General features: G+C 41.6%; 1 protein-coding gene across 1 annotated transcript in view; it reads left to right on the top strand.

Moving 5' to 3' along the window:
* Positions 1-657: 657 nt before the first annotated feature.
* wu:fa11c10 (protein FAM110B) overlaps positions 658-26118 on the top strand; it is a 31118-nt gene continuing 5657 nt past the window's right edge. The window contains exon 1 of the mRNA XM_034172128.1: positions 658-820. The gene's annotated coding sequence lies outside the window, so the exon portion shown is untranslated. The remainder of the gene's footprint in view (positions 821-26118) is intronic.

Genomic DNA, 26118 nt, shown 5'->3' with positions numbered 1-26118 from the left:
CAAAATAAAGGTTTTGAAAATTAATCCCCAAAATTTTCAAAATAAAGGATACACATCATCGTGCCATGCACAAGCTATATCCGAAAACTGAGGCCGATCTGACAAACAGTCAGATACACACACACAGATGCATCTTGCTTTATAGACAGCTCTGTAACAATACAATTCTGTCAGGCATCCTCTTACTCATGAAGTTTGGTGAGATTATTTCGTGTCTCCTAAACGTCTCCGTGCCTCCGCTGGTATGTCATCTTGCTTTGGTGCTTGCTTCACCTTCACTAATCTACCATACTTCCTGATTAACTCTCTCCACATCATCCAGCCTTCTCTCTCTCATTTTTGTCCTGTCTCCTCTGAGTTGTTTGCTCAATGATGATCTGTGATCTGAGGTAACACTTTGCACACTGTGTATTTACAATAACATAAGTGGGTTTAAGAAGTGACTCATTGATTCCTTTATTTGTATTCCTGCGGACTGACTGGGTTAGTCAGAAAGTGTCAGGAAACCTGCGTGACTGTGAGGAAAAGTTTTGCTTCCTGCTTCTATGAGCGTAGTCAGAGGAGGCGGAGTCTTCCTGAGCAGTGGGAGGTGAGGGAGGAGAACATGAGGAGTAGTGACACACTCTCTTTACTGTTCATTTGGCTTTAATACTCAGAAACACACCACAGTCGTACAGTGACACTCGTACCAGCAGAAAGCATCGGGATCAGAGTGACGACCCGCTTTTTCAGTGCAGCACCGATCTCTGGGGCAACCGTCTGGTTTTCCTCTGCTCCATCATCGTGTTTATGATCTTTTTGCCTGACACATGCACATCATGTAAGTAGATTTAATCACTGGTATCTGTGCAGTAGATGCAGGGTGTAGATATGAGCTTGTTGCTCTTTAGGTGTTAGAGTTGTAATTTCTTGAATCTATGATGTCAGCAGTAAAACCAGCATGATGGCTGTATTGAACCTTACAGGACAGTAGAAAACCTTTGACAGGCAGCTATTACTGTCTCTTGCCATGTCTTGCTCTGTGCTTACTTGTCTTTGACATGGAATGTCAAGTCTAAAAATATTGCTTTTGATTATAACATGCAGCAGCTCTTCTTCAGGACTATTTCAGAGCTCTTCACTGTAACTCTGAAAACCTGACACTGTGGATATATTGTAACTTTGACACATCTGATGCTGACAAACAAACAGCGGCATTTATTTCAGAGCATTTTCATGGTTTTATCTGTACATTATATGGCTTGGTTGCTGAAGAGAACAATTAATCATTTAAGTTGAGATTTTCAAATTATGAAAAATTGATGAGGCAAGTTTCTTCCTCATTCTATCCATGAATCTATTATATACCACAGCAATATATTCACTGACACGCAGAGACATGTTGGGTGTTTTGACCGCACTGGAAGAGAAAAGGAAACAGGATCAGGATGTCTCCAGAAACTTTCCAAACTACTCCTTAATCCTTTTATAATTTATTGTCAGTCTGTTATATTACAATAAATATTGTGGGAGGTAGCAGTTCTTGAAGTTACAGAGGTGGGCTTATTCCAGCAATCACTGGGCAAAAGGTAGGGTACACCTTGGAGAGGTCAGTCTATTGCAGGGCCTAATTGTAACAACTTGCTCCAGTAAATTGTATATTTTCTTTCTCATTTAAACAGCCATTGATAATAAAGCAAAGCCTTGGACTGAACATAGACATAGGTTGATGTAAATATATCGTGTTGATTGTATGTGATACATGTGTGTGAAGTTCTTCAGATGAAGGTACTTTAAATAAACTGACACAGTTTGTTAATGATAAACTATTGTAGACTTTAATGGTATATACACAAGGTTGGGTAGGATTACTTTGAAAGAATACATGTGGATTACATGTAAGTATGTACATACATTTGGATTACTTGTAATCTGATTCCTTTTGGATTACATTTCAAAGTAATCCTACCCAACCTTGTACATACATATGGGTTTATTAAAGGTAGTCACAAAAATATCATTGCTAAGTAGAATATCAACAACAGAAAGTTCTGTATTCTTGAGATCGTTAGCTTAACTGAATGATGTAATTTACAACAATATACAAATAATGAATGTTTATGAGTTCAATGGTATGAATATTTCATGAGGTGAAAGCTGGAACATACCATTCAACGAGGCGATGCCGAGTTGAATGGTATGTTCCAGCTTTCGCCGAATTAAATATTCGTTCCATTGAAAGAATGTAAAAACATTCATTATTTGTTTCATATAACGGCTAAAATAGATTATTGTCATTTGACATTTTATTAATTTATAAACAACAGAAAAGGGACTTACATTTTGGTGTTCCATTGCTGCTAAAGTCCAAATTGTGACGTGTAGTCCAGTGATGACGTTGTTTTGTGTGTGTGTGTGTGTGTGTGGGTGTGTCTTACAAGAATTAGCAGCGTCAGTTAGCTCAATCAAATTATGTATCGGTGGAGTTGTTTTCCCCCCCGTGCGCGCGCACACACACACGCACTTGTACCAAAAAAAAAAAGACTGTGTACATCCTCAGTGCAGCGAAAAAAAAATCACGCCAGAAATTAGTCCAGCTTTACTTTCTTTCTTCCTGCTAACAGCCTCCAGACAGCGCAGTGGATTTGTTTTGTGTTTGTGTGTCTTACAAGAATTAGCAGCATCGGTTAGCTCAATTAAATTATGTCTTGTGGAGACGTTGTCCCCCGTGTGTGCGTGCACACACACACAACCGGGTCAGCGCTTGTGCATGCGTGTACTACCAAAAAAAGACTGTGTACATCCTCAGTGGAGCGAAAAAAATAAAACAAATCACACCAGAAATGAGTCCAGCTTTTCATTCCAACTTCCTGCCAACAGCCTCCAGACAGCACAGTGGATTGGTTTTGTGTGTGTGTGTGTGGGCGCAAACACACATGCGTGTGAAGGATCACGTGTGCGCGTGTGCATGATCATGTGTGTGTGCATGTGCATGAATGTGTGTGCAGAGTGCAATGATACCAAACGCATGGAACCAAATTTGCACTCTAAATGGAACCAAGCTGCACTCTAAATGCAATGCAACACAAATGGGATGAATTAATCCATGTCATGCGACATACAAAGCATCAATCAAATGACAAGGATCCACTCAGCCGTGATATAACAGTAAATAATAGGTTCATGTCGCTGACATTAACGAGCGAAGCTCCTCACCATGTCACCATGTCATTTAGGTCTTTCAGACTTTTTCAGTAAAATGGTTCTGGGGAGCATTAGCATGGCTAAGACCCTGGGGGTCTTCACCTCCAGACCCCCCAATCGGGGCCTTCTTGACCTGGAAGTTCATCACCATCTCACCGTGTCATTGAAGCCCCTTTTTTCAGTAAAATGGTTCTGGGGAGCATTAACATGGCTAAAACCTTTCAGCCTCTGGGGTTCCAGCCTCAATCAATGTTTGGTATAATTAGATTAAGCAAATATAATATTTTATTTCTTAGACCTTGGAACAGTGTTGAGAAGATGGCACAAAATCACTTTTGGTAGAAATGATCAAGTGATTGCCTGTACTCCATCCTGAAGTGATAAGATGGAATTTGATATTCATGGCGTTTGTTTTTGGAAAGAATGTCAACCATTTTGAGGATCTGTCATCCCCAGTCGCATGCTGCATTCACAGGTTTTCATAAAGACATATGGGTATAGACCAGTGGTGTCCAAACTATTCCAGAAAGGGCCGAGAGGGTGCAGGTTTTCTTTGCAGCCACTGACTTCAGCAGGTGATTTCAGTGATTAACATCACTTTGAGCAGGTGGGAAGAACTTATCAGTGAAATCACCTGCTGGAGTCAGTGGCTGCAAAGAAAACCTGCACCCTCTCGGCCCTTTCTGGAATAGTTTGGACACCACTGGTATAGACGAATGTAAACACACTTCATAAAGAAAACCCACGTGGGACTGTTTTGTCTTTGCTGTTACTGAGATGGACATATAAAACACAAGTTTGATGTGAGACCAGGGTTACTAAGTTTATCTGAGAGAGTGTGAATATTGCTGATGGCTTATTGTGTTAATTTGTTAGCTTAAACAAACTGAAACTCACACTTTCAGCAGAGCTGAACTCTTTGTGGGAACTGAATGGTAACTAGCGATTAAAAGGTTAACATTAAAACAATGTCTCTTATGTGTATTTTTTCATGGCAATACATCATCAGCGTGTCTTTGTCAATGCCACCAATGAGCCTGAACCACTGAGATGACTGTACAGTGACCACTTTGTGTGTGTGTGTGTGTGTGTGTGTGTGTGTGTGTGTGTGTGTGTGTGTGTGTGTGTGTAAGGTCTCTGTTGCTCCTTCACTGTACTCCTGTATTATTGTTTCCATGTCTGAAATGTCTTCAGTGATGCCTGAAAGGAGGTATTTTTCCTCATTCAGTTTTGTTTCAGCTCCTGTACACATGTTCAGGCAGAGCTTCTCACATAGACAAATGCTAGAGGCAAGAATCATCCATAGGGGTGCCCAAATAAAGGCAGATTTTTTTTTTTTTTTTTGCTTATGCTTTGTTTTTCAAACACTATTTTCACACATTTACTGGGTCATTTAATTGCAAATACTGCAAAATAACCTTCAAAAATACAAAGTTCTTTAAAAAGCGAAATCAACCACTAACATATCCAGTAATGTCGCCACCTAGTGTTCTGGAAGAATGTGATGCATCTGTGATTAAGGTGACTGTATTTTTTGTAATGTCTTTTAAAGACCTACATAAGGTTTTGTTTTTTATAAAAAAAAAAAATAATCAAAGACGAAATCTATACCAATTCTGTGTAAGTGTGTGAACACACTTACACAGAAATGCAACACTGCAACATTGCAGCGGAAACACTTGAAAGTTCAGCCAGCAATAGGGAAGCGTGGAGGGAAGCATCTCAAGCGGGCCTGACGTATTTTCATGGCGAGTGGCTGCGTGTGGAGGAGGAGGGTCGGAGCAGACGACACGAGGCCTTGCTCAAACCAAAGGCCGGCCCATGCTGTCCGACATGCGGCAGACAGTGTGCCTCGGATTTTGGACTTCGAAGCCATGCCCGAGTTCATACATCAAAGACAAAGACTAAGAAACAGTAACATGAACGTCGTTGTCGAAATCGACGGACTACACAAGGTATGAACACAGTAAATGGTGATTAATGAACTGCGATGGGGGCGTTGAATCGAAATGTTGCATAGGGTATCAAATTGGTCAGGACCAAGCTCTGTGTTGGTTCAGAATTCCATTATGATTTGGTGGGCACATGCAACTCATCCACATGTGATTCCTGTGGCTGCATAAAGAGGGAACCAATGATTTGCACACACAGGCACGCATGCACACACAAATTTAATCTCTCAGCCTAAGAACATCAGTTTGTGGTGTTTTAATACAATAATAATAATAAAAAAAAAAAAAAAAAAAGAAAGAAAAGAAAAAAATCAGCTGAGTTATTTCACTGCAAGTCTCAGCAGCAATGAAAGCAGAAAGAACTGTCAGTGTCTGTTGGTTAATGGATTCAGAAAAGTTTTTTCTCTGTCATTTTTGAAAGACTGGATTGATGGGGTGGAGGTGTGTGTGTGTGTGTGTGTGTGTGTGTGTGTGTGTGTGTGTGTGTGTGTGTGTGTAGGGGAGCATTTTGTGAGAAGAAGCAATATTAAGGAAAACACAAGTAAAAATTTGATTTTGAAAGGTCCAGTGTGTTGGATTTAGGGGTGTTTAGTAGCAGGAATGGAAGTTTAGAATGAGCCCTTCAAATCGACCTGAGTGGAGCCTCTCATGGAGGTCACCATTTTGCATCACCATGTTGATACAGGATCCCAAAAAGGACAAACTTAAGGTACCTTGACCCTTGCATGAATTTGATGTGCGCACTGCCACACAATTCGTCCTGCCAGTGTGACCCACTGTGTTCTGCTGGATGCTGCGCTTTGTGCCGCTGGACGCTGCGTTATATAAAATAATTATTTTGTAGCGGATTAATCATTTGTTCTCACAGTTTGTCTGATGAAAACACCTCTAATCGCTCCGGAATCACAGAGGAATTTTCTACAGCTGCAGCTGTTCTCGTGCGCTTCATGACTTGCATTTGGAATTGTTTCAAAGGTAATTATTTGTACAACCCCAATTCCAATGAAATAAAAACAGAATACAATGATTTGCATATCCTCTTCGACCTATATTCAATTGAATACACCACAAAGACAAGATATATAATTTTCAAATTGATAAACTTTATTGTTTTTGTGTAAATATTTGCTAATTTTGAAATGGATGCCTGCAACACATTTCATAAAAGCTGGGACAGTGGTATGTTTACCATGGTTTACCACCAGTGTCAGCAGAGCAAATTATTTAGACTGTTCCTTTATTATTTAACACCCATGGAACAAAAAATTTAAAAAGTAGCAAGTCTTTTGTCTTCGCCGCTCCGAGGTCTGTGGCACAATATTCTGTTGGTTTTGCGGTGTGAGTCACTTTGATTGTTGTGGACACTCAGAAGCTTGTAATCCTGCTAGAACTTCTCTGCACGTTTCCACGGGGTTTGGAGGTTTCCAGCCCTGCTTCAAATTTTATCTCTGCAATTTGCCGTGCTGTGGTATCCTGGTTCGCAGATGTAGAATTTTTCTTTTCTCCTCAAGTATTCGAATCCTGGCTGAACCTCCTCATCCGTTCATGTCGGCTTTTCTCCCCATTGAGGATATATTGCTCATTTCGGTTTGTTTTCACTTTCACAAATGTGCTGTTGTCGCCTTCCCGTGCTTGAGTTTGACCAACCAGCATTGAGCCATGCCGGTGGGACTTCAGGTCTAGTCAGAAGTACATACCTTGACCCTGAATAAAGGTCCCACAAACTCACTTTTCAGGGCGGTCCCTACGGTCCCTACGGACAGAGCATCCTGCTCCCTGCTGCTCCGCCTCCACAGCGTCTCCTCTCTGGCAAAGCAAAGTCCACTTAGGATGCAACAGAACCAGAACTCTGTGCCACATTTCTCTGTGGCTCATCCAGTGAAATAAAAGGCATTTGAAAGCGGACAGACAGGGTGGAACAACAGGTTTGAATCTCACTGGAGAGGACAGGAGCTCCGTTTACATTTCTAGCTGAAGTGACTTGAATCTGACCTTTTTTTGTGTGCCTGCAAGAGTGTGTTATCCAATTTTTACAATAATTTTCCAGCAGCTGGATACTCTCTTTTCGTTGTCATGTCATGTTGAGAAAAATATGCACTTTAATAAAAGAGCTAATCATTCCGTCCTGAAAGACTGATTAATAAAGTGTCTAATGACAGACATTTAGCATGTAAGGGCATGTTTATTCAAATTTGCAATTCATGGATGTTTTGTATAAGAGTTATATTGTAGTCTGCGGTCTTTTGATGTCAATTTCAATTGAAATTTCAGAGGCACTTCTAAAATATTAAAAATAATAGTAAAATAATAAAAAATTGCTGTTTGTGCAAAATTTTGTGTTTTTTTGGGGGTGGGGAGCGCTCAGAGGGGGTCTCGCCTGGGGAGTAATTGAGTGTAGAACCGCCACTGCTTTTAGATGTAGCATGTTTTGGATCACAGTTTTACAAAGTGGTGTTTGGATATTCTGTTTGAATGATGTGGAAAATGTTTGAAGTTTGGCTCCACTGTGAGGTTTAGTTTTCCTGAGGGGGAACTGGGCCACCTGCTCTCCACTGATTACACAGTCAGAACTTTCTCTCATCCACACACACACGAGGCAGGATTTGATTAGACCCTTCCTCTGGTGTTTGGGTGAAGGTGCATGTGGGGTTACTTGGGGCCGCAGACAGTGATGGGCGGAGGAGGTGGACTCACAAAGACGGAGTTATATGCTGTCATAACTGACTGCTCATGGCTCAGTGAGTGTTTTTGCAGTTGAACAGGCACACAAGAGTTGCATAACTCTGTAAGTCCAGACACTTCAGTCATGCAGGTCAGTCAAGCTCTGCACTCAGCTGTGAGCTGTTTTAGGTAGAATACAAACCCCGTAGGATAGCTGCAGAGCGGTGTGTGATGAAGACAGGGTGTTACGGTTAAACTCCTGTGAGGGCTGTCGCTCTGGTGGTTTTCCTTTATGAAATATTATCTTTGGAGCTCCGTAAATCAGCCATGGGGCGGAGTGGCTGATTTCTTTTAAAGGTACCCAGTCCATTTCTAGGTTCAGTAAATACACATGGAATGCAGTGTTTTCTTCCTGAAATATAAAGATATCTGTCAAGATGTTGTTCTGACACCATTTGCTCACTCCTGTGCACGAGTGGAAAACACATTGCAACATCAACGTAAACATTCCGCCTAACTAGTGGTGGTACACGGTACTAGTCTAAAGCTCGACAGTGACACAGATGACACGAACAGAGGAAAAGTAGTAAATGTGATCAAATTTAAACATTTATTTATGATTCATGGCATACGATGTGATTTGCAATAAAAAGTAAAATTGAATCTAAGGGCCCTGTCCCACTGGACATTTGCGAATGGATTGCGCATAAAATTGGCTAATATTCGCTTAACATCTGCAATATGTGTGAAACATGCTTGTATGAGTCGGCCGACACCCGCACATGTCCGTAATTATCTGCAGAGGCACGTTTTTCCGTTGCCAGGATTTTTGAGCTGCAAAAAATTTTGGCTGTGGATGACATCCGCCTGACATACTCCATACATATTCAATACATACACAATACATACTCAATCTATGTGCTGTATATTCACCGTCATCTGCTGATATCTGCAACTGACAGGGATTTGCGGCTTGGCAGCGGACTGGGACAGTGTGTGCCCATCATGTTCACATCATGGACTAAAATAAGTTGTAGCAACTGCATAAAGATTGGCCATGAATAAAGCGTTTGTATTACATCTGCTTTGCATCTGATTTGCGTCGGATGCAAATCAGATGCAAATCAGATGTGCTGTGTTCACAGCTGGACGCCGTTCTTTGTTCTACCAACTGCCACGCGCTCTGCGGTGGACGCTGCGTATATAAAATAATTATTTTGTGGCGGATTAATCATTTTATTCTGCAAATTGGCTGTTGAAAACGGCTCTAATCACCTCCTGCATCACAGAGGAAGCTGCAGCTGGGCCGTTCACGTGCGCACACACGCGAACGGCTAACAAGCTGCAGAAAGCATTTTGCGCCATCTAAAAAGGTAATTATTTGACTTGTTTACATTATCAAGGCTTGATAAAACAGTTGCGTGTTTTTTCCTTCTTGTCTGCAGCTGTTACAGTATTTATTCCTATGTTTATAACAGATTTAACTTCTTGTTATAATTGTTCAGACAAGCTGCACTCTGGTGCAATCCGCTGACGTCACCACTCGCCCTGTTCACTGCTTCTTTACTCCAATCAACTTGTCCAAGTCCAGCACTTGCTCCAGAGGCTGTATTGTTGGTGTGAATAGTGATGCTGAAAGGCCCAAGTGCGCTTCTTTTATGACCGCAATGCAGATGCCGTGCACGTGCAACACGTGCATGATGCATTCATAATACACCCATAATACTGCCATGATAATCGCAATGCGTCGGAACCGTTTCCTCACTACATGCATTATATAACCGTGATTGTTCATCATATATTCGCTATACATTATTAATATATCCGTAATTCATACTGGGACATTTGTCATTTTTGGCCATTTTTGTTGCAGAGACAACAAATGCCCGTAATTTGTTTACTCAATTCATGCGCAATTAATCCTCTCCCCAGTGGGACCGGGCCCTAAGATGTGTTATATTTTATGAGACAAAAGAAATAACTGGAAACATGTCAGTTGTAAAAGTTTAAATTACAATACAGTTAATTTATTGACATGGGTGGAACAACCATTTCAGAGGCAATGACATTTTTTGGGGGGGTGGGGGGGTTTGAATTAATTCATCCATGCAAGCAAAACTGGAATAAAAAAATCTGTTCACCTTCGTTAGCATGATCATTCATTATTGTTGCCATTTTCTTGCTCAGCAAAGCCTACGAAAAAATACACACAGTAACAGCACAATATAAGAATTGTTCTTAAGCCTGCAAAAAATCACAACTAATAAATTAAATGAATGCCCAAATTAAGTTGTGTACTCATGCTTCCATTACCTTGGCAGCAGATTTTTTATAGAGCTTCCAATCTGTGTTTTCATCCGCAGATGTCCTTCTTGGTTAAACGTTTTTGCACTTGTGCAAAATCGTACGAGGGGATATCAAAAAGTTTTGAGCCTCAAACAGAAAGAGCAAGATATTTAGATTTATAATGTTTTATTTTTCAACATAGTCCCCTTCCACCTCCATACACTTGTTCCATCTAGTTTGCCAGTCATTGATACCCGATTGGTAGAAGTCAAAATCTTGGTCCCCTAACAAGCCCTCCACTGCAGCAGTCAGCTCATCGTCATCCTCAAATCTCTGGCCCCAAAGGTATTTTTTCAGCCCGGGAAAAAGGTGGAAGTCACTAGGGGCTAGGTCTGGAGAATAGGGTGGCTGAGGAAGAAATTCATAGCCACACTTGTGCATAGCGTCCATGGCAACCCGGCTGGTGTGGACTGATGCGTTGTCCTGGTGAAGCAGAATGTCAAGACTGACACTAGAGGGTATGTCTCTTCCACACAGTGTTATGACTCAGCAACTGAAGTGAGCAATATGATCCTATATGAAATACGTAACTAAGGCATTGATGTAGAGCCAGCCCAGTCTCACGTGTTTTTTTTTTCGTGCTCCCGTCACAAAAATTTGAATCATTGTGATGGGAGCACGTTTTTTTTAAACTGACTATTACTAACCCTAGTCCTTCCCCCAACCCTAACCATAATCACCAGACCCCCCCGCTTCACTTTTAATTTCGTGCAGCCATCATGGAATGAATTAGAATGAATTCATGATAAAAATTAGGTGCTTTTGGTGACAATATCACAAATCAATAGATTAATGTATATTTCGTGCTGCTGAATCACGACATGCCATGACACTGGGTTGTGTAGATCAGGTGTGATGCTCTGTAGTATCCGACTGGGAAAAATGTGCGAGGCTCAAAACCTTTTGACATCCCCTTGTACCTCCGCCCTGTTATTATAAACAGGCACACTTGGATTGTATTAGCTAACACAGAGAACCAAAACAGAATCGAACACTGGTTCTATTCTGTTTTGGTTCTCTGTGCAAAGAGATACTAAGTTCACAAGTCAGAGTGGTTTCACTGAGGAATGTTTATATTAAGCCAAAAAGAACTGATAACGGGAGAAAATACACATAGTAGGTGGATGTGGGGCCTTTAAGCCTGTTTAGAAGAAGTAAATGATGTTGGCATGTCCTGGTGGGGTGATGAGTGAGGATTTGTGCTCCACATTTCTAACATGATTGAATTGAACTCGGGCAGCACGGTGGCTTAGCAGTTAGCACTGTTGCCTCACAGCGAGAAGGTCTTGGGTTCAATTCCCGCCTGTGGTCTTTCTGTGTGGAGTTTGCATGTTCTCCCCATGTTTGTGTGGGTTTCCTCCGGGTTCCTCCGGGTGCTCCGGTTTCCTCCCACATCCAAAGACATGCGGGTTAGGTGGATTGGAATCTTTAAATTGTCCGTAGGTGTGCGAGTGGTTGTGAATGTGTTTGTTTGTCTGTTTGTGGCCCTGTGACAGACTGGTGTCCTGTCCTGGGTGTACCCCACCTCGCGCTCTATGACTGCTGGGATAGGCTCCAGCCCCCCGCGACCCTTAATTGGACTAAGTGGTTGAGGATGTGTGTGTGTGTGTGTGTGTGTGTGTGTGTGTGTGTGTGTGTGTGTGTGTGTGTGTGTGTGTGCGTGCGTGTGTGTGTATGAATTGAACTCAGATTACAGCCTATTACATCATGACACAGTTAGTTCACATGACACCCAAAAAGTTCCCTGGCTGCGTTAAGGTTGGTCAAATCTTTCAAATATAATATAATAAAATAGAGCCTTTATTGTCATTGTACATACATACAGTGAAATTTGTCCTCTGCATTTAACCCATCTTAATTATAGTTAGACACAATCCAACCGCTAGGAGCAGCGGGAAGCCACAGTCTGGTGCCGGGGACCAACTCCAGATATAGAGACTATGCCTTGGTCAGAGAAAGGAACAGACCCTAAACAAGCAAAACCCACGCAGGCACGGGAAGAACATACCATCTCCACACAGAAAGGGTGGGAATCGATTCCATGACCTTCTTGCTGTGAGGCACCAGTGCTAACCACTAATCCACCGTGCCGTACCGTGCCATAGCATAGTTTTCCTATGCTGTGTAAAATACGGAATACACAGGACCAATATTTCAGAAAGGTATATCTTCAAGCACTTTTTTGCACCTGGCCCTATCCCATTTGGGGTTCTGAGAACTGATGCGCTACATGACCAAAATGTCATAGCTGACTTTCCCTTAAAGTACAAGTGATATGCCTCTAATGAGTCTGACCAAGTGAACCTTCATTTGACACAAACTCAATCCGGCGAGAAACAAAGATTCTCTGAAGACACCTAATACCAATGACATCCAGTCGCCACCTTAAATAAGTGGTTTGCATCCAAGTCTTATCGCCATGCCAAGACCAAGGCCAAGACTTTTTTTCCTGCAAAGGAATCAGCTTTACTGAGCACCTGTGTCCAGTTACCTCATGATTCCATAAGCCATTCCCAGGGATCTCTTGATCTCAAATGTTGAGGACCCAGTGACATGAATGTCTGAACATGTTCAACACTTTCACCGGTGCCTACAGATACATTTCTAATGGCAAAGTCCAGGAAGTCATTGTAAGTCTGGAGCTTAGTCTTGATGCGAGACAATTGCAAACACAGTCATCCCGTATTTAACCATGACTATACGAATCAGAGTATGTAACTCTAACTTGTAATAAATATGGAAAAACAATGACCCATGTAACTGAAAGGTGTATAGTGCAGCCCCATTAACAGAGAGTGCACGCTGCTAGGTTTCCTTGTTGTTAGCTCATGGTTAGCAGTTAGCAGTCAAAACCCCTGTAGCAACATTAATCATTTATTTTGTCAACCCTTTAAGAGTTCAGTGGGTCCAGTGCTTCCTAGGTTTTACAACAAAATGGCAGTGTCAATATCTGTGGAAAGCTTACGGTGCATACGGAAAGTATTCACTGCGCTTCATGTTTTTCACATTTTGTCATGTTACAGTCTTATTCCAAAATGGAGTAAATTAATTTTTTTACCCTCAAAATTATACTCAACACCTCATAATGACAACACAGAAAAAGTTTTATTTGAAATTTTTGCAAATTTATTAAAAATAAAAAAGTAAGAAATCACATATATGTAAGTATTCACACCTTTAAATAATACTTTTTTGATGCACCTTTGGCAGCAATTACAGGCTCAAGTCTTTTTGAATATGATGTCACAAGCTTGGCACACCTATCTTTGGGCAATTTTGCCCATTCCTCTTTGCAACACCTCTCAATTTCCATCAGGGTGGATGGAGAGCATTCATTTTCAGATCTCAGCGAGATTTTCAGATCTCTCCAGAGATGTTCAATTGGATTCAGGTCTGAGCTCTGGCTGGGCCATTCAAGGACATTCAAAGTTGTCCTGAAGCCACTCCTATGATATCTTGGCTGTGTACTTTGGGTCATTGTCCTGCTGAAAGATGAACCGTCGCCCCAGTCTAACGTCAAGAGCGCTCTGGAGCAGGTTTTCATCCAGGATATCTCTGTACATTGCTGCATTCATCTTTCCCTCAATCCTGACTAGTGTCCCAGTTCCTGCCGCTAAAAAACATCCCCACAGCATGATGCTGTCACCACCATGCTTCACTGTAGGGATGGCGCCTGCATGGTTTCCTCCAAACATGATGCCTGGCATTCACACCAAAGAGTTCAATCTTTGTCTCATCAGATCAGAGAATTTTGCTTCTCATGATCTTAAGAGTCCTTCAGCTGCCTTTTGGCAAACTCCAGGCTGCCATGTGCCTTTTACTAAGGAGTGGCTTCCATCTGGCCAATCTACCATTCAGGCCTGATTGGTGTTCTCCGATTAAGCTGTAGCAACATCTCAAGTATGATCAGTTGAAACAGAATGTACCTGAGCTCAATTTTGAGCTTCATGGCCGTGCCTTGTTCCATCGCCTGCCACACGCTCTATGCTGGATGCTGCGTATATAAAATAATTACTTCAGAGCGGATTAAGCATTTTCTCTGCAAGTTGTCTGTTGAAAATTGCTCTAATCGCTTCCTGAATCACAGAGGACTGCTCCGCTGTTTGTTGCCGGAGCTCTTCACGCGTGAATGAGCTGGAGAAAGCATTTGGAACCATCTAAAAAGGTAATTATTTGTCTTGTTTACATTGTCATGGCTTGGTAAAACAGTTGCATGTTCTTTCCTTCTTGTAAACAGTTGTTAAAGTATGTTTATGATAGATTTAACATCTCGTTATAATCGTTCCGATGAGCTGCGATCCGCTGACGCAACCATTCGTTCTGTTCACTTATTCTTTACTCCACTTGATGAGTTACACGTCATGTTGGCGAGCAGTTTGCACCACGTAGCACGACATTTATGCGTGAAGGATTTTGTGAACATTTCAAAATTCAATTGCATGCTCCAGCACCCCTCTCACGTTCAGTCTGCACCCGTTAGTGACACGTTTGCTCTCCTGCACGACACAGGTTGTGCAAGTGCGTGAATCAAAGTCATCCACATGTCAGTGCACCTTTACTCTAGTTACGGTCACGGGAGTGGGGGGGGAGCTGGAGTCTGTCTCAGCAGTGAAAGGGCATGAGGCGCGGTACACCCTGGACAGGACGTCAAACATATTCACACCTGCACGCACTACAGTCAATTTCAAGTTTTCAATTCACCTAACATGCATGTTTCTGGATGTGGGAGGAAGCCGGAGCACCTGGAGGGAGCCCACGCAAACACGGGGAGAACATGCAAACTCCACACAGAAAGATCCCAGGTGGGAAATGAGACCACAGCTTTCTTGCTGTGAGGCAACAGTGTTTACCACTAAACCAACGTGCTGCCTGAAATAGAGCACAAAAGCACAAAATAGTCTCTGAACAAAAGTATAGCAGTGTCTCTTTTTGATAACAGCATTTCTGCAAGAGCTTTAAATTCTAAATTCATTCTCTATAATTTGACAGTAGATTAGAAGAAGGAATTGATTGATGGCCCAGCAAAAAACCAGAACCTGAAAAAAGTTCACACCTGTCTGCCAGCCCTTCGTACGTGACAAGAGTGAGTGATGTAACATTACACCTGAAGGAGGCATTACAATTAGAAAATACAAAGTAAGAGGTCGGATATAGATAGATCAATAGATCAATGTTAGAGTCACAGACATTGAGGTCACGGTTGTGGGTTGTGGGGGCTTTGTATTTCTTGATACATTGTAAGGATGTTTTTACAAAAACAGCCTGACAACACTTCTGTGGGTGCACATTGTTTACGCGCACCTGTGACATATGGATTAATGTGTATGCAGTGTTAGTTTCCAACATTAAAAAATGTACTGTGTGTTTGTCAGAGGACAGAAAGCATTCTATTGTTACCTTGTTGATGCTTTGTATATAATGTGCAGTCAGTGCCGGCTGTGACAAGGCCACTGTGATATGACCGGCTGACTGACGTCACCAGACACACACACTTGACTGAGTCTTGTAGCTGTCCCTCTGTGTTTAGTGCTCCATATTCCCATTAATCTGAGCTCTGACAGCTTTGTTGTGTTTTTAGGATGGGTTTTTTTGTGAGTACTGTATTTTTCCTTTTTTTTTTTTTTTTAGAAAAGATTTTCCGAAGACCAAATCTTCATTTTAAGAAATTGCTTTTATTTAAAATAATGCAAAGAAAAACAAAATTTATGGTGAGTCATTTTTCAGCTATGTACTGACACACTTAAGGCGCTTTTCTTCTTCACAAAAGTAGCACTACTCTACACTACTCGGCTCGACTCTACTCGGTATTTTGCTTTTCCACTATGGTTAGTACCTGGTACCGGGTGCTTTTTTAGTACCTGCTCAGAAGCGGTTCCAAGCGAGCCGAGCCGATACTAAAATGTGACGTCAACAGGCTGCTGGCCACTGATTGATCAGAGAATGTCGTCACTGGATGAGTCATGAGTGCGCCGTCCGAGAGGAAAATCAAAACCCGCCATTTTTAAATAGTCACAGCGGCGTTACAGCGACCGTCCTTTTCTTTCCTTTCACGGCGAGTTTTTTTTTTTTTTTTTTTTACTCGCACAAAACCACACCGTGGTCTGTGGATGATTTACAGACGTTTGTGTTTGGTGGCGGAGGAGAGAATACAGAGAGGTGGATGAAGTGATCCGAAATGAGAAAATCTCCCAGTCTTTGGCTGCGCCCGGCTCATCGGACATTACAGCAACGCAGAGAGCAGCTGAAAAAGTTTAAAAGTGAACACAGGACCACAACGCCCGGAGTAGGTCGGACCGTAAGGGCTGGAAATGGTTCGAACGCAGGAACGCTGTTTATGGACACCGAATGGCGAACACCCAGAGGCAGGATGACCGCGACTGGGCTTTGTTAGAAGTGACGGATGGTAAGTGTTTTTGTGACTGTCTGTAGTCTGCTTGAAAGCACCGTTTAACGTTACTTATCCCATTGGTGGGAAGCACACTTTAACAAACGAAGATTGTGAGTCTAACCTTGTGTTAAAGTAACATCGTTGTCTCATGTACGCGGACACAGTGAGCTAGCTGACTGCTAACTAGCGAGCTAGCTAACTCCGTGCTCCGCTTTAAAGAATTAACTTCTGACAGAAAAACACCTCAAGTCAGCAAGACAACAAACATGTACATTTGACTCATTTAGTGCCATTACGGTGATGTGTGTTTTTTTGACATGTCGCCATTTTGTGTTTTTGTTGAAGAATCCAGTTCCATAAGCGAGGAGGGTTCAAACACCAGCTTCAACATCTGTATCAAAGTCCAGCACCACACAGGAACGTGTCATCACTGGTAAGAATAACGTGTCTCACATCATGTAACTTTCCCAAATACCATATATACAGGGTGACCCCCCCACCCCCACAAAAAACAAAAACCAGGAACCCATAAATATTGTAATAAATCCCACAAAGGTCCAACAAATTTTGCTGGACCTTCCGAAAGTTTCAGTTATCTTGGTCGCTTTGCATAAAAGTCATGTTCTTTCAAAATGATGTGTTGTGTGGGCCGCTGAAGAGGAGGTACTGCTGGCCCACCACCACCAGAGGGCGCCCTGCTTGGAGTGCGGGCTCCAAGCACGAGAGGGCGCCAGACCCAGAAGAAGTGACAGCTGTCACTCATCCTCTGCACCAGCTGTCACTCGTTATCATCACTACCATAAAAGCCGGACTGCAACTCCACCTCCCCGCCGAGAAATCGACTACCAGTACCAAGGTAATTTCTCTGCTGACTAACACTGTGTGTGTGTAATAACTTGAACCTCTATTGCAGCCGTTTTCCTGGAGTGTTGCCTTATCTGGAGGATTGGCGTTTGGTGTGACAGCGACGGCTTCGCCTCACACCCCATCTCAGATAAGTGGTTGACCAGGAGCTGCACGAGTGTGTGTGATTTGGAGGTGGAGGTGCTCCCTCCCAACTGTGTTTGGACTGTAAATTACTGAGTGTGCGGACTCACACTCATACATCATCTTTCTGTTTTCTGCCAGCAGTACCAGGGTCGACAGCCGAAGACAGAGGCCACCTGGGGACTCGGGACTTGGCGGCTCCGGTGTTCTTCAGACCGTTGGTGGTGGAGGCCGTGTGGGACGCGGCTTCTCTCTCGTCGGGCGTCTTCTATCTTCGAGCCTGCCCACACGTCACCTGGTGTTTATTGACTGTGAAAATTACGACACATTTCGTTGTGTATTATCACAACATTAAATTGTTACCTTTTGGCTTACTCATTGTCCGTTCATTTGCGCCCCCTGTTGTGGGTCCGTGCTACGACACCTTCCCAACATGATGCTCCAAATGGTCTGATTTGTTGGAGGATAATTTTGAAAGAACATCATTTTTAAGCAAAGTGACCAAGATAACTGAAACTCTGGGGAATGATCATACAAAGACTGAAGGTTTTTTTTTTTTTTTTTTTTTTACTTGCTTTCCCATTTCTACCTTCATTATTGTCCAGGAAAGAGATAAAGGAAGCCTATTCCAGCAGGAGAATCTGACCATCTTGAGTGACGTTGAGGCTGAAGCTGAACTGGGTTCAGTGTGATCGACACATCCAACTGATCCTTGAGGAAGCAACGGTGGTGGAAGCTGCATTTAATCAGGCATATCTTGGCATGCTGGGTGACCTTGTGCACGCGATGCGTGACCGGGGCATGTGACCTGCGCCCCCAACCCAGACTACAGACACATGAAACTTTTGTATAGTTTGTGTTGCGCTTTTTTTTTTCTTTTTTGTATTTGCTCTTTTTTTGTTGCAGTAAACAATTTGACTCATGTGACTGTACCATAATTTGTCATTTCATGCTGAGTCAACAGTAAAAAACATTTTGTCATTGATGTTTTGGTGCAATGAAGGTTCATTTTTAAGAATTTTTAATTTGGGTTTTAGCCTCTCCAGAAGACACTGCGCACTACACCTGGCTGAATCTTTACACAGATGCTGGAATAATCATGTCTAAACTGAGATTTTACCAAATGGTATTTAACATAAAAAGGTTTAGGCACTTCAGTGAAGGCACCATTACATCAAGGAATTTTGAACAACCAGTTTTACTGTCTGTTTACTTCAATTTGCATTTATGACCCCATTAAATGTAAAACTTATTTTACTACTGGATTATGCTTAAACAGCTTTTCAAACTGTTAGCCTTTAAATCAGTAAACCTTGGTAACTTTTACAAATCAAACTTACACAAAAGTGGAGACATTTTAGCAAAAAGTACAAAAATGTATTCAAAATTCATAGTGAAACATAACATGTATAACATGATGATGATGATGACAAAGGTGTCCCATTCTGTGGCATGAACCTCTGCAGCGGTGACTCTGAGAAAACCATCTGAAACACACACATACGAGGTCTGTCCATAAAGTAACGGTCCTTTTAATTTTTTTCAAAAACTATATGGATTTCATTCATATGTTTTTACGTCAGACATGCTTGAACCCTCGTGCGCATGCGTGAGTTTTTCCACGCCTGTCGGTGACGTCATTCGCCTGTGAGCACTCCTTGTGGGAGGAGTCGTCCAGCCCCTCGTCGGAATTCCTTTGTCTGAGAAGTTGCTGAGAGACTGGCGCTTTGTTTGATCAAAATTTTTTCTAAACCTGTGAGACACATCGAAGTGGACACGGTTCGAAAAATTAAGCTGGTTTTCAGTGAAACTTTTAACGGCTGATGAGAGATTTTGAGGTGATACTGTCGCTTTAAGGACTTCCCACGGAGCGAGACGTCGCGCAGCGCTCTCAGGCGGCGTCATCAGCCTGTTTCAAGCTGAAAACCTCCACATTTCAGGCTCTATTGATCCAGGACGTCGTGAGAGAACAGAGAAGTTTCAGAAGAAGTCGGTTTCAGCATTTTATCCGGATATTCCACTGTTAAAGGAGATTTTTTTAATGAAAGACGTGCGGACGGGTCCGCGCATCGGCTCGCAGCCGCTGCGACGCTCCACCACAGGAAAAACACCTCTGTTGGAAGCCTTAAGGACAAGTTGGAACATGTCCAGCTGTTAAATAATTTCTCATATACTCACTCCACTGAAAGCCATCAAAAGCCGCCTGGATTTTACAAATGGTTATCAACACGGAGGTGTTTTTCCTGTGCCGCCGCTCCGCGCCGGCTGCGTCCCGACGCGCGGACCCGTCCGCACGTCTTTCATTAAAAAAATCTCCTTTAACAGTGGAATATCCGGATAAAATGCTGAAACCAACTTCTTCTGAAACTTCTCTGTTCTCTCACGACGTCCTGGATCAATAGAGCCTGAAATGTGGAGTTTTTCAGCTTGAAACAGGCTGATGATGGCGCCTGAGAGCGCAGCGCGACGTCTCGCACCGTGGGAAGTCCTTAAAGCGACAGTGTCACCTCAAAATCTCTCATCAGCCGTTAAAATTTTCACTGAAAACTAGCTTAATTTTTCGAACCGTGTCCACTTCGATGTGTCTCACAGGTTTAGAAAAAATTTTGATCAAACAAAGCGCCAGTCTCTCAGCAACTTCTCAGACAAAGGAATTCCGACGAGGGGCTGGACGACTCCTCCCACAAGGAGTGCTCACAGGCGAATGACGTCACCGACAGGCGTGGAAAAACTCACACATGCGCACGAGGGTTCAAGCATGTCTGACGTAAAAACATATGAATGAAATCCATATAGTTTTTGAAAAAAATAAAAAGGACCTATACTTTATGGACAGCCCTCGTACAGCATACATATTTTAATTAGTGCTGTCAGGTTATTAAAAAAATAATGTGATTACAGGGTTTGTGATTAATCTAAATGAATCATTTAATTGCAGGTATATTTAAAAAAAACTCAGATCTGTGTGTGTTTGGGGCACTTAATAATCAGGTAAAAAAGGATCAGGGTTATTTTTGTTACATATCAAGGAGGTATTAAACAAGCTGTAAATTGATCTTAAATTGGGAGAACTGTAAGTGTAATTTGGATGGGTTAAATGCAGACAAATTTCATTGTATTTATGTGTACAATGACAATAAAAGGCTGTATTATAAAGAATGTCTATAAAAACAGAATTGTGGGAGTTTGGAGGCTGATTCTTTCTGCACAATATGACTCCTTTAATAATTATCTTAATAGATTTCATATTTTAAATTTGTCCATTGAACATTAAAATCTGGATGAAAAACAAACGTTTTTAATGTTCGAGTTCAGTGACGACGTTAATTAACGGTCATTAAAACCGAATTAACATTTTGTGCGTGAACGTCAGTAAACACACAAACTCCCACATTTGAGATTTAACAATAACTTATCAAAGCGAGTTGCTTTGGTAAAAAAAAAGTACTGACATTAACACGTTTATTGCTCTCAGAAACACGTCTTTATTTACAGACCAAGTTACTGATGTCAAAACAAAACGGAGCAAAGTGTGACTGAAGGCCTGATAGGTATTGTAATTAATCTAAACTAACGCGTTATTTTGACAGCCACAATTTTAATAGTTAATAGCGACAGCCTGCAGTTATTACTTATTTACGAGCTACTTAGGAAGCTAACAATTAGCTTACTGTCATGCTTTGCCTCTTCATCTCTAGCAGCTTGTATCTTCTCGTCTTCATCTTCATATTGTTGTATGAATTCTCAGAGTCTATACTTCTCAAGCGTGTTTTGTCTCGCCGCCAACAACTTTCTCTTAAAAACTTACAGAGCAGTAAACACACAGAATCCTCCATTGTTTGTTTATGTCGCGTATAAAATGACATCACCGTAGTTTGCTCTGCTGACCCCGCCCACATTGAAGAGGTACTGTTTGCAGTAGAAAAGGACGCGCTTGGAACCAAACTGAGTAGAGCCGAGTAGAGTAGAGCCGAGTAGTGCTGGAGCTTTGTAGTAGAAAGGCGCCTTTACTTGTCTGTGTTTTAGAAGCAGCACATATTTTTTTTAGATGGGCTTTCTGTGCTTGCTGTCTTCTAACATTAGCTTTTGTCACACTGTATTTCATGGTTGCTTGAGAGTTGTTTGACGACTGCTGCATACCTTCTCTTCAGATACCGGTTAACTTGCTGGCTTTACAGCCACGCTGATTTTCTGGACCAGTACTGTGTTTCGCTGTCATGCAGCCTTGTAAGCTCATTAAATGGGCAGATCTTTCACCAAGGAGCTGCTATTTGGTTCCACCTATTGTTACAGACATATATAACATATAAAAGTGTAGATTCTGAATATAAGAATACCATGTTTTCTTGAGTTGTATTTCTAAGAAAAACAAAACCCTGTTAATTCAGAAACATACAGTATAATAATCATTCAAAACTCTGGGCTTCACTTGTTGCTATATTTGCACCATCAGTCAACCAGTAACAAAGTGTTAGAATATGCTGTTCTCAGTCTGAGGCTTCCCCTATAATTTGGCTTATGCAGACTGGTCGGTAGATGTCTAAAGTCAGCTGTGGTAAAGTGTAGGCCATGTTCTCCTCTGAGCTGGAGGTTCCCTCTGTTTTTTATTATTTTTTTTTTTTAAAACAGGATTCTGGTTGAAACACGTCTATATTTCTCCGTCCCTCCTTACAGACACGTGATTACAGAAACATGTACCCTGCCACTAGGCCACGAACATGAATATAAATCTAATTTGGGGTTGGAAAAAGCAATGAATGTGAAAGCGCTGAGATCCATCATAGTTTTATGATTATCAAACCGCAGAATTTTCCATCACTGAATAGAAATATTATTCCTCCGTCTGTGCTTGTGGTTTGCGTCTGTCTTTTGGACACATAAGCTATTTGTGTAGCTGCATAGACACACCAGAATACAAATGGAAATTAAAAAAAAGACGAAAAAAGAGACTCATTGAGATTTGTTTCTATACCGACACAGCTAAGGAACCAGTGAGTTTGACCCACACACTTTGGTCATTGGCAGGCGATGGAATTATGGCACCGTTGGCACACTCGTTAGTCTCATAGCAGACATGCCATTTAGCTGACTGACCCTGCATAGTGTAGCAATCAGTCATAATAGCTGCTGTTTTCATGACCGGAGGCTGGGGTGAAAATATTTGCCTGAAGATCGTTCTTTACAACGGTGATCTTCATAGGAGGTAACAGGCTTTTCATTTACATACTTCCAAATTTGATGTGGGATGGGAAAGCTTTTAGAGTCCTTTACTGGACCTTTTCATATGCAGACCATAAAACGACCCTGTCTTCTGCATTTCTAAAGCAGTGATTGATGTAAACTTTTGTGTAGCTGCATTGCTCAAGAAGTATTCACAGTGAAATAGTTGGAAGTTTTTTAAAAGTAACTGAGTGGATCATGGGACTACTTATTGTGTGGAATGGGTTTCTGTGGGTGTGGTGGGCTTGTGGCTGCGTGTTTGTTAAACTTGTGTGATATCCCTTAATTCCCTGAACAATGGGTTTCTTTTTGCGTGTCTGTGACTATGTCCAGTATAGTAATTGTGTGTGTCAGAGGCCTGCCACAGGCATACTGCTGGTAGATGAATGATGGTGTCTAAGAGTCCAGGTGAAACCTCTCTTCTTTGTATCTGTACTTTTTTCAGATCATTACACATAAGAAATGAGACATTTGTCAAAGTAATTCTCCAAACAATCTTCACATATGCTTTTGTGGACCTGAAATGACTAAATTTGGACTAACGTGATGTTTTTCAGGGGAGGCCTGAGTGAGGGTAATGACAAGGCCTCATCATATAATCCATTTCTGTGACCAGTAATTTGTCTTTACTCTTTTGGTTTCTGATGTATTTGGAATGAGTTTCTATGAATGGACACATACATGACAATTTTTGTATTTAACTATAGCTATTACAGTACAGCTAGTATCTTAAGTGTAGGAATGGCTAGGTGTAGTAAGCCTTTTTCTTTCAGCAAGATTCCCTGGAGTTTTTGTTAACAAGTACTTTTTTCATTCCTAAATAGTTTATAATTGTGTGATTGCTAGACAAGCAATTCACTTATGTTTTTTAGATTATTATTCCCGTACAAACAGCCTACTACAGAACTACAGAAAAAAAGAACTACAGAACTATGTTCTGTAGTTCTTTTTTTTTAATTGTGTAATTACTGGCTAAACAATTCTAAACTACTTAGGAAAGAAAAAAACAACATGAAAAGGAAAAAACTACAGGCATTGATGAGCAAAACAATTGGATCTATTGGTGCGTTTTATGCGCCATTGCTATGACACAATTTTGTACAATCTGGATGCGGTGCGCTGTTACACGTACTGAAGGTAGTGTGTGCTTGGCCACAGTATTAGGTCCCATCCACACGCGAACAGATTTAGGTGTATCTGAACAAGATTTGTATGTTTTTGACATTTCATTCACATGTAAACAGTGTTTTGGGCACAGACGTTGACTCCAGTTTCCTCCCATTTGTTCCTCATTTGTTTTGTTGGCATTTTCGATTTTTGAGACATATTGCTTTAAGTTTTTTGTCTTGACGCTTTGATGTCTTCCTTGGTCTACCAGTATGTTTGCCTTTAACAACCTTCCCATGTTGTTTGTATTTGGTCCAGAGTTTAGACACAGCTGACTGTGAACAACCAACATCTTTTGCAACATTGCGTGATGATTTACCCTCTTTTAAGAGTTTGATAATCCTCTCCTTTGTTTCAATTGACGTCTCTCGTGTTGGAGCCATGATTCATGTCAGTCCACTTGGTGCAACAGCTCTCCAAGGTGTGATCACTCCTTTTTAGATGCAGACTAACGAGCAGATCTGATTTGATGCAGGTGTTAGTTTTGGGGATGAAAATTTACAGGGTGATTCCATAATTTTTTCCTCAGAATTGAGTGAGTCCATATTTTTTCCCTCTGCTTGGTCTAAAAAAGTAACCATTACTGACTGCCACAATTTTTTTTCCTGATTTCTTATAGTGTTTCTTAAAGTCAGAAAGTTGCCATTTCAAATGACTTTAGTTTTGTGTCATGTCTGTGATCTGCTTTTTTTCTACAAAATTAAACAACTGAATGAACATCCTCCGAGGCCGGTGATTCCATAATTATTGCCAGGGGTTGTATAATCCAAAAGTGTGTATATGTATATGTATATGTACTATATGTACTACAGCTTTTTTGGTTAATTTGAACATTTTACTGTGGACACAGATGAATCTTAAAATGCTGTGTTTATGGAACACTATTTGAAAACAAAGTTCATTTTGTATCTGTGTGGGAAGGTCTTATAGAAGTAATAATAGAAATAGAAGATGGACCGATCTTTCTGACAGCATCAGAAAGATCTACAGATACAGAGGCTGCTGGGTGTTGGCAGAATTATCTCAAATCATCTTCAACCGCTTCTCCGGGATCAAGTCGTGGGTGCAACACCTCCAGCAGAGGACCCCAGACTTCCCTTTCCCGGGCCACACACACACACACACACGACTTAAACACATGAAATACCAGTCCGTTAATGCAGTACAATTGTTAATTGTCAGTGTTGCAGATCCAGTTAATGGTCTATTTTTAAATGTCTCCTTTGGCTTGTCACATGGTCAAGATGAAAGCAGCATGTGTCTGAGTGTATGACTGGGTTTTTAATGCGCTTACAGCACCTGAAAACAGTAGCATGTCCAATTGTAGGCGGTCATGAGACAGAGAGTGCAGGAAAACAGGGACATGTGTTGAGAGATAGGGACAAAAAAAAAAAAAAATGTGCAGCTAGACACGCTGGATATGGAGGTGTGTGGAAAGAAAGCAGGTGAGAGAAGGGTCTGCTAACTGGGTGTGATAGACTGTGCATCTGGAAAGTATTCACAGTGCTTCACTTTTTCCACATTTTGTTTTGTTACAGCCCTATTCCAAAATGGAGTAAATTAATTTTTCTCATAACACCCCATAATGACAACATCAAAAAAGTATTTGGTCATTTTTTTTTCACATTTATTAAAATAAGAAATCGCATGCACACGAGTATTTACAGCCTTTGCTCAATATTTTGTTGATGCACCTTTGGCAGAAATTACAGCCCCAAGACTTCTTGAATATGATGCCACATAATTAATGTGTGATGGAGATTTCAAAATTTTCTTTGCGCATGTGCACAAAGCCATGCAGAGTTACAACGAGCTTGAGACCAGCTCTCCACAATTTCTCTTATACTCACTCGACTGGTAAGCACTGAAAGCCGAGATAGGCATGTCCCAACTTGTCCTCTGACACTCCAAAACGGAGGTGTTCTTTGTCTCGCTCCATCAGCGGCTCCATCATGACGCGCAAAGCCTCCGCGCAGCTTTCCATGACAAAATCTCTTGTTAAAAGTGAAATCTGCTGGAAAATGGCTGATGTCCAGCTCTTCTGATAACCAGAGAAAGAGCACACGACGGTCTCGTATCCACAGAGCCATCCGTTTAGAAATGATCCAGTGGTTTGTGCCTCATCGTCGCAGCTCGGAGCGTGGCGCACCGACCATCCTTAAAGGGGTCCTTAAAGCTGTAGTTAAAGTCCTTATTCTCTGTGAAGCCCGTAAA

The sequence above is a fragment of the Thalassophryne amazonica genome, chromosome 6 (assembly GCF_902500255.1).
Source record: "Thalassophryne amazonica chromosome 6, fThaAma1.1, whole genome shotgun sequence".
Taxonomy (NCBI): Eukaryota; Metazoa; Chordata; class Actinopteri; order Batrachoidiformes; family Batrachoididae; genus Thalassophryne; species Thalassophryne amazonica.
Note: the sequence above shows the minus strand (reverse complement) of the source record. Positions and strands in the feature narration are given on the sequence as shown.